The sequence below is a fragment of the Microtus pennsylvanicus genome, chromosome X (genome assembly GCF_037038515.1).
Source record: "Microtus pennsylvanicus isolate mMicPen1 chromosome X, mMicPen1.hap1, whole genome shotgun sequence".
Lineage (NCBI taxonomy): Eukaryota > Metazoa > Chordata > Mammalia > Rodentia > Cricetidae > Microtus > Microtus pennsylvanicus.
Window position 1 is genome coordinate 80,527,181 of NC_134601.1, and position 9,391 is coordinate 80,536,571.

Genomic DNA, 9,391 nt, shown 5'->3' on the forward strand with positions numbered 1-9,391 from the left:
GGACGGGATTGATTTTTCAGTTCAGGAAAATCACGTCTTCACAGCCACTCTGAAATTTATTTAGAGGTTCTACAGGGACTCAAGATTCTTGCCAGACTGAATTTGCTTCGAGTGAATCACTTTTTCATGAGGGCATTTAATGAATCAGATTGTGGCCAAATAGCTAACACTATAGTGGCTGATACAGTGATAACAGTTGGAGCAAAGAGGAAGCAGAATAAAATACTTTTTTCTGTTTTTGGGGTTTTTTGTTTTGTTTTGTTTTTTGGGGTTTTTTTTTGATTTTTTTTTTTGAGACAGGGTTTTTCTGTGTAGCTTTGGAGCCTGTCCTGGAACTCACTCTGTAGACCAGTCTGGCCTCAAGCTCACAGAAATCCACCTGCTATTGCCTCCCAAGTGCTGGGATCCACCTGCCTCTGCCTCCCAATTGCATATGTCATCACCACCTGGCCAAGAATAAAATACCCTTAATGGAAGGGCAGAACACAAAATTTAGTGCATTCCTCTTTCTCTGAGCACAGTGTCAGGCTGCCATGGTGACAACATGCAGTGACTAAAACCTGAATTTGCCACATATAGAACAGAACTCAGATAGACCTGTCAGGCTCCATCAGGAGGAAGAGACCTATGTACTTTTGAATAGAACCAAGTTTCATCCACATCAATTCCAGCCTCAGAATGAGCGCCCTTGTCTTAACACTGTATTTGCTCTGTAGTTGTGAAACTCAGGAGTGACCCAGCTTAGCACAGCTAGTATAACACCTATCTATTTGTGATGTTCATGGTCCATTAGTCCAGTTCAGCTATAGAGCACCCCTAACAGCAAAAGGATTGGTCCAAATCTGGTCTTATTCTGGTTGGAGGCAGGAAAAGGCCACAAGCCCAGACTATGCACAGTTTGGGAACCACAGGTGTAACATGCAAGCCTGCAATTGATTCAACCATGATGACTCTGCCTGGAGTTGGGCAAAATTTGCATTTTATCTGACCACAGAACAAAACACCTGGCTGATTCCAGCTCTCTAGAGAGACTCCTGGGGCTCCTCTTTCTATTTTATTCACTTATTCTGAACAATGCAATAGTGTAGTTGGAACAAACATGATCACAGATTTCCGTCTCATTCTGAAACAATAAAAATAATTCAAAAGGAAACTTCTAACATATCATCCAGTGCTGAAAAGATGAAAGTAACTACAGTCACAGAAATTAAGCATGATCTTTGTGAAGTCCGGTAGTGGTAGCATCCACCTTTAGTCCCAGCACTTGGGAAGCAGAGGCAGGTGGATCTCTGTGAGTTCAAGGCCAGCCTGTTCCACATAGAGAATTCCAGGATAGTTAGGGCTGTTACACAGAGAAACCCTGTCTTGAAAAACCAAAAAGAAGGTCACCAATAAGACTTATGAAGACTGGAATAAATAAATATCTAATCTTCAACTGTCCAGATGGCATCCCATACTAGCAAGCATTAAAAGAGTTCAAGAAACTGTGACTTTAATAAAACAATGTAAGGTACAAGACACCATTAGAGCATAACAAATATGGGAAAACTTCCAGAGAATTTTTTTTTTTGGATTTTTTCGAGACAGGGTTTCTCTGTAGCTTTTTTGGTTCCTGTCCTGGAACTAGTTCTTGTAGACCAGGCTGGCCTCGAACTCACAGAGATCCGCCTGCCTCTGCCTCCCGAGTGCTGGGATTAAAGGCGTGCACCACCACCGCCCGGAACTTCCAGAGAATTTTGAGCAGACATTTCAGAGAAATTAATTCAATAGTATTCCAGAAAACATGAACATTTTATTACGTTAGCATTTCATGGAGACAGAAGAAAGTTCAAACAATAAATGTAAAATCCTTATGTTGAAAAATGGCTTTGGGGGAGCTTAGGCAGTTTGGATGCTCACCTTAGGAGACCTGGATAGAGGTGGGCAGTCCTTGGGCTTCCCACAGGTCAGGGAACCCTGATTGCTCTTCGAGCAGATGAGGGAGGGTGACTTGATCGGGGGAGGGGGAGGGAAATGGGAGGCAGTTGCGGGGAGGAGGCAGAAATCCTTAATAAATAAATAAATTTAAAAAAAAACAAAAAAATACATTCATTAAAAATTAAAGTACTCCTCTCCTTAAAGCTCAGAGATCTATGTAACACAGGAGGTAGAAAATTGTAAGAGCCGGAAGTAATGGATGGCTCCAAGGTAACCATGTCCTCCAGAAGCAACAGGACTGATATATATGGGAACTCACAGAGACTATGACAATGTGCATAAGAACTTTTAAGTTGAAGTCAATCAGGTCGCTTGTATGTGCTATTCCAAACTTCTCTATTGCTCCCACATCACCTACTCAGGCAATGGCTCCTTCTTCCTTAACTGCTCTCTGAAGTTACTCCAGTGTATGTACTCACAGGAACATATGACCTTTGTCTTTCTGAATTCAGGTTATCTCACTCAGTATGAATTTTTAAGCTCCATCCATTTACCTGAAAATTCATTATTTTATTTTTCCTTACAGATGGATAGAATTCCTTAGTGTATAAGTATCACATTTTTATTATCCCTTTGCCAGTTGAAGGACATTTATGCTGTTTCCATTTCCTAAAAATTGTGAGTAGAGCAGCAGTTCACATGACCGAGCAAATATCTGTGGAGTAGGATGTCAAGTCCTTTGGACATATGCCAAGGAGTGGATCCTTTCCTCTTCTCTACCTAATCAACTTTGAATTTTTTTCTTAACAAACAAACCCATTACAACAGCTAAACTTTCCCCCAAAAATCAACAAAATAAAAACATGCCCAAATCAAAAAGAATGCTGTAATCAAATAAAAGAACACACAAAAAGTGCGTAGTCCATCATATGTCACTCAACTACTGCCGAACATGAGGCCTATCCTGTAGTATTTAATATACCCAGTGTCACTGTATTGGAGAAAACTGATTTCCCTTTCCCAACAGGCATAAGTGACATTTCAACTGTTGACCTTTACTCTAGTAGCTGGTTTTCATTTATTCTTTCATTTTAAAATATATTACAAAATAAAATATAACAAGATAAAAACTATCACCAAAAATTTTGGACAAGACAAACAAATGGAAGGAAAAAGAGCCCAAGAGAAGGCATAAGAATCAGAGACCCACACTTTTATACACTCAGGAATCTCATAAAAACACTAAAGTGGACCAGGTGATGGTTGGCACATACCTTTAATGTCAGTACTTAGTACTCAGGAGGCAGATGCACGCAGATCTTTGTGAGTTCAAGGCCAGCCTGATCTACAAGAGCTAGTTTGAGATAGCCAGGGCTGTTACACACACACACACACACACACACACACACACACACACACACACACAAAACCTCTGTCTTGAAACAAAAGAAAGAAAGAAAATGAAGGAAGAAAGGAAGGAAGGAAGGAAGGAAGGAAGGAAGGAAGGAAGGAAGGAAGGAAGAAAAGACCTGGTGCAGATCCATTATTCAGGCTATGTTTATGTTGCTTAAGTCTTTAGTTCATATGAGATAAGCTTGCTCATGTTGATTAAAAAGGTTTTGTTTCCTTGGTGTCTTCCACCTCCTCTTCCTCTTTTACTCTTTCTTCCTCATTTTCTGTGGGGTTCTCTGAGATCTGAGGGGAGAGACTTGATGAAAACATACCATTTAGGACTGAGTGTTCCAAGGTCTCTTACTCTCTGTGTAATGTCTGGCTATGGGTCTCTATTTTTGTTAGCATCTGTTGCAGGAGGAAGCTTCTCTGATGATGACTGTCCAAGGGACTGACCTATGAGTGTTATGGTTTTTGTCTCTTTAAGAGGCAAGCCATGCCCACTCCTGGTGACCCCTGCACCTCCCTCCCCACCATATTGGATCTCTTACTGTCTCTTACTGTTTCTCTTGGGCCCTTTTTCTGTCTCTCTCCTTTATCTTTTCTCTTCCCTTTCTCTCTCTCTCTCCTTTCTTTTCCCCCTCCTTTAAGTAATAATTATCCAATTTTATTCTGTACGATGTGTTTATGTGCCTTCTACCTGCCGCCTGCTCACACCTGCCCGCATGGTGGGACCAGCCTGCTCAGCAGCTCGCTGCTGGGAAACTGTACTGGGCTGGACCTCTGGGAACTGACAGCTGTCTCTGTCTGGGACTGGCTGCTCCCAGCGGGACTGGCTGCTCCCAGAGCCCACTGGCTGCCGCCACATGGTCCGCCGGGGACTCACCAGCATTTTTAAAAAATCATAAAAATGAGTATAGCAGGATGTCATTAGAGGTCATTTTATCACTACATTTTTGACCAGTATTATTTGATTTTACCCTAAGTCCCTGGTCTATCTGGTCTCAGGTTCTTGGTCACCTAAACAATTGCCTGATGTGGGTTTCATCCCATGGAATGGGTCCTAAGTCAAATCAGTTATTACTTACAAACTTTGTGCCAGCATTTCACTAGCATATCATGCAGGTACTACCTGTAATTATTCAGCCACAGATAAAGCTGTATTTCCAGGTTCTAAAGGCAGGCACATACAGACAAGTCCTCGGGCACAAAGGGCCATGTGTGTGCATGCATGGTTACATCCACGTATGACTCAGCTAAAACCCTTGTGTGCATGCTTGAGTTACTCATCTGTGTCATCAGTGTATAACATAGTTATGGCCACCCTCTGTGTGCATGTGCCAGGCAGCCTTTAAAAGCTGGATGTGTCCTCTCTCTCTCTCTCTCTCTCTCTCTCTCTCTCTCTCTCTCTCAGCACACAGACTCCCAGGCCTGTATGCATTCCCTCTAATAAACTCTTAAGTAGGTTTGCTTGTGTCCCGTATTTCCTTCTCACTCACACCAGGTAATTTCATTGGTGCCGAGACTTGAGAGGCTCTCCCACCATGAGCCCCTCTCCCAGGGTCAGGATCTGGAATCGGGAAATTCTTCTCCACAACAATCACGTGTTCCATATGCCTGAGCGTGATTTCTCCTGATAACACTGGCTTCAATTGGTGAGTTTCCCCATTCTGGTCAGGTTTCTCAGAACTTGAAGAATTGACTGTTGCGCTCCAGAAACCCTTTGGTGTTACTAGAAATGGGGGGACTACCCCCAACAATGGTCTTCCAGGCTAAGGTTGTGCTCTTCATCCGTGGATTGCTTCCCTTAGTTAAAATCGTGATTTGGACTGACCTGGGGTCAGTCATTCAACTGGGGGCCCAGGGTCCCTCAGATTCTTATTTCTCCTTTTTTCCCATTTCTTTTCTTTTCTTGTTTTTTTCCTCACCACAAAAGGCCGCTCAGAGCAGCCTCTGGCCTCTCTGGCGTCTGAGTTGTGGACCAGATCCAGCCAGGCTTTACCTTCCCATTTGTGGCCGGGGGGGAGGGGGGGACGACGACGGGGAATGCCCTCCCATGGGTCTTGTGAAGGTTGCAATGATTCACACCCTGCCCACAGTCAAGAGACATCTTACTGTGGGCCTTGTGGGTGTCATTGTTTCATGGTTTTCATGGTTTCAACTATGGGAAGCAAGCTATCCAAACCCATCAATCCAGCCTCCCCCCTGGGATGCCTTTTGGAGGCCTTGAAGTCCCAGGCCTTAATGTCCTACCTACATATTCCCACACTTGTCCGCCTTTGTTAAAAAAAATGGCCTCGTTCCAATTTAGATGGCAGTCTAAAATGGTCACCTAACAGCACCTTTCATCCTGATATTTTACGGGAGCTTTCTAACTACTGTCAATTCACAACAAATGGGAGGAGTTTCTTCTGTCCTTGCAAGCTGTTCGCCTACTCACATGTTCCTGGCTGTGCCATCTGTACCAGAACAACCCTCCACTTCTGCTCAGCTAATGAACCCCTGCCTTTTCGACCTCAGCGGGAAGCTACCACCATCCCCCTAGTTTCTACTCCTGTCCCTTCAGCCCCTGCCATTCCTCCTTCCACTCCTTTACCTCCTGCTGCCTCCCCTTGCTCTTCAGCTCTATCTTCCCCACCCCCCACTACCTGCTCCAGTAGCCCCACTGAATCATTCTTCCTCTCTGTTGCCTGGTGGCAGTAGCTGCCCTGCTCTGGCACCCACCTTTACCCCTCCCCTCACATGCTCACATGCTGCTATGGAACCTAACCCTAACCAAGCCAAGTCTGCTACAGTCTCCCTTTGCAAAAGGTAGCCGGCATAGATGGATTGATTAGGGTACATGTTCCTTTTTCACTCTCAGAACTCTCCCATATAGAATACTGGGGTCCTATACATCTAATTCTACCACTTTCATAATCAATTCCAATATCTTGCCCAGTCTTATAATCTCATCTTCCATGACATCTATATGATCTTATCTAATAACATATTTCCTGAAGAGTGCAGGTGAGTCTGGGAGCAGGCCAGACTACATGCAGATGAGATTCATCAGACTCTTGCCTCCCACCCTCCCAGAGCAGAGGCAGTTCCAGAGCAAAAGCCACACTGGGATTATAATACTCCAGGTGGGATTTTATCTAGGGACCAGTTTTTGACTTGCCTCCTGGCAGGTCTTCCTAAGGCTTCCCTCAAGCCAGTAAACTATATTAAGCTCTCAGAGATCATTCAAGATACAAAAGAAAGTCCTTCCACATTTTTGAAATGCCTCACAAAAGCTCTGATACAGTATACTAACTTAGATACAGAAACCACAGAAGGCAGACAGTAACTCATGACTCATTTTTTTTAAATCAGTGCTACTCTGACATTAGGGCTAAACTTAGACATTTGGAGAAAGGCCCCTTGACCCTGCAGGCAGAAGTCTTAGAGTTGGCTTTTAAGGTGTACCATGCAAGAAATGACAAAGCCCACAATAATTGTCATGTGCTAGTCATGGCCTCCCGACTGGCTGAGGTGACAGACCACCTGATCCGTGCTATCCATGTTGTTCCCTTGCGCCCCCCCCCAGGCTCGAGAACCACCAGGCCCGTGTTTCAAATGTGGTAGAATTGGTCACTGGGCCCGAGTATGCCCAAATCCTCATCTTGGTCCCATGAGACCTTGTCCGAGATGCCATAGGGAAGGACATTGGGCAGTAGATTGTCCTCGTGCACATAGTGGCATGGAGACATCAAACCCAGAAAATTCCCAAGTTGACCTTGTAGGTCTGGCAATGGACAAGTAAGGCTTCCCAGGCTCCTTTGCCCTGACCAAAACTGTCATCTGTAACAGGGAGCCACAGGTAAACATCATGGTATCAGGATGACCCATATCCTTTCTCTTGGATACTGAAGCCACATAATCAGTACTGAGGGAATTCTGGGGGCCCATCTCTCCTACTTTCCCTATTGTCAGGGTAGGAGGACAGCCTTATCTACATCAGCAAACTCCACCATTTAACTGTGTTTTTAGGGGTATTTATCTCATTCATTCATTTTTAGCCATGCCAACCTGCCCGGAACCTCTCATGGGAAGGGAAATTTTAGCAAAAGTAGGAGCTTCCATTTCATTTGTTCTTTCCATTCACCTTACCCCAGACTTTCCAGCAGCTCCACTCCTCTTTCTCCTAGCCTCCCAATCTCCCAACCCCAATGTGTCTTTTCCTCTACCAGCGTCCCAGGTGGAACCCCAAGTCTGGGACACCCCAAACCCCTCCATTTCTAAACACCATTCCCCCATTGTTATCCAATTACAAGATCCTACTATACATTACCTAAGCTCAGTACCCCCTTTCTCTCCAGAGCCATAAGGAACTTAAGCCTATTATCTCTGACCTTTTAAGAAAAAAATCTACTTTGCCCCATCTCTTCTCCCTTTAACATCCCTATACTTGCTGTTAAAAAACCCAATGGAACCTATCACCTGGTTCAAGACCTCCAGATCATTAACTCCGCAGTGGTCCCTCTTCATCCTGTAGTGCCTAACCCTTACACACTTCTTTCCACTATTCCTCCAGGAACCTCCCACTTCTCAGTTCTAAACCTCAAGGATGCTTTTTTCTCTGTTCCTCTTAGCTCTGAATCTCAAAACATCTTTGCCTTCACCTGGACTGATCCTGACACTCACCTCTTCATAGAGTTCTCCTGGACTGTCCTTCCTCAGGGATTCTGGGACAGACCACACCTGTTTGTCCAGGCTTTAGCTTCTGACCTTCTCTCACTGTCTCTACCTAAGTTTAAATTCATACAATATGTGGATGACATTTACAGTCCATCACTAGAAATCAGCAAAACTGATACCTCCGCTCTTTTAAATTTCCTGTCCAAAAGGGACTATAGAATCTTACCTTCTAAGGCCCTCAGGTCATTTACTTGACATTAACTATTACTCCAACTTAAAAAGCTATTACCCTAGACAGAAAAAAGCTAATTCATTCCCTTGCATTTCCTTTCACAAAAGGAGAGGTTTTATCGTTTCTAGGAATAACTGTCTTCCTGTATTCCTGGTTCCCATCTTTTTCTCTCCTTGCCTGCCCCTTATATGAGGCAGCTCTTGGCTCTCTGCATGAGCCCCTTCTCCATCCTGTTACTAATCCCTTCCAGAGACTCCATCAAGCACTTATACAGGCCCCAGCTCTTCCCTGCCAGATTTAACTCGTCTTTTCTCCCTCTATGTAACAGAGAAAGAGGGATATGCCTTTGGGGTCCTAGGATATCAGCTGGGGCCTTCCTTCATACCTGTAGCATATCTGTCAAAGAAGATGGACCTCAACACTCAAGGTTGGGCACCCTGCATATATGCTTTAGCTGCCACTGAGCTTCTTATTCGTGAGTCAAAGAAACTAAATTTTTGGTCACCCACCACTGTCTTCTCCCACCACAATCTGTCCTATCTTTTAACTTACAAAGGCTTACAAACCTTACCCACTTCCCGAGTTCTTTCCCTCCAGGTGGAACTAGTAGAAGATGCCACACTCGCTTTCAAATGCTGCCCACACTTTACTATCTCAAATTTCCTACCTCAACCTAACATTAATTACTCCCCATCTCACTCCTACATAGAGATCTTAGAGGATCTACTTCTCCACCCCTCACATATACAGGAGGGCAAACTTTCCCAGGCTACTTATACCTGGCAGCTCCTTTTTATGTGATGGGACCTGTAGGGCAGGCTATGCCATAGTATCAGACACTGGGGTAGTAGAGGTACAGGCCCTCACTGCCCATACCACTAATCAGCAGCCTGAGTTGACAGCTCTTATCCGTGCCTTCTAGCTAGCAAAGGGACAATCTTTAAATGTTTACACAGACTCCAAATATGTTTTTTTTTTATCCTCCTGTCTCACGCAGCTATCTGGAAGGAGTGCAGGCTTCTTACAACAAAAGGAGGATCCATAACTAACTCAGGTTACATTATGGATCTGTTAAAATCCTCCCATCTCCCCAAAGCTATAGGAATTATGTACTCTCGGTCTCATTAGACTGACAGTTCCATTATTTCCGAGGGAAATAACCGGGCTGACCAAGCAGTTAGAACAGCA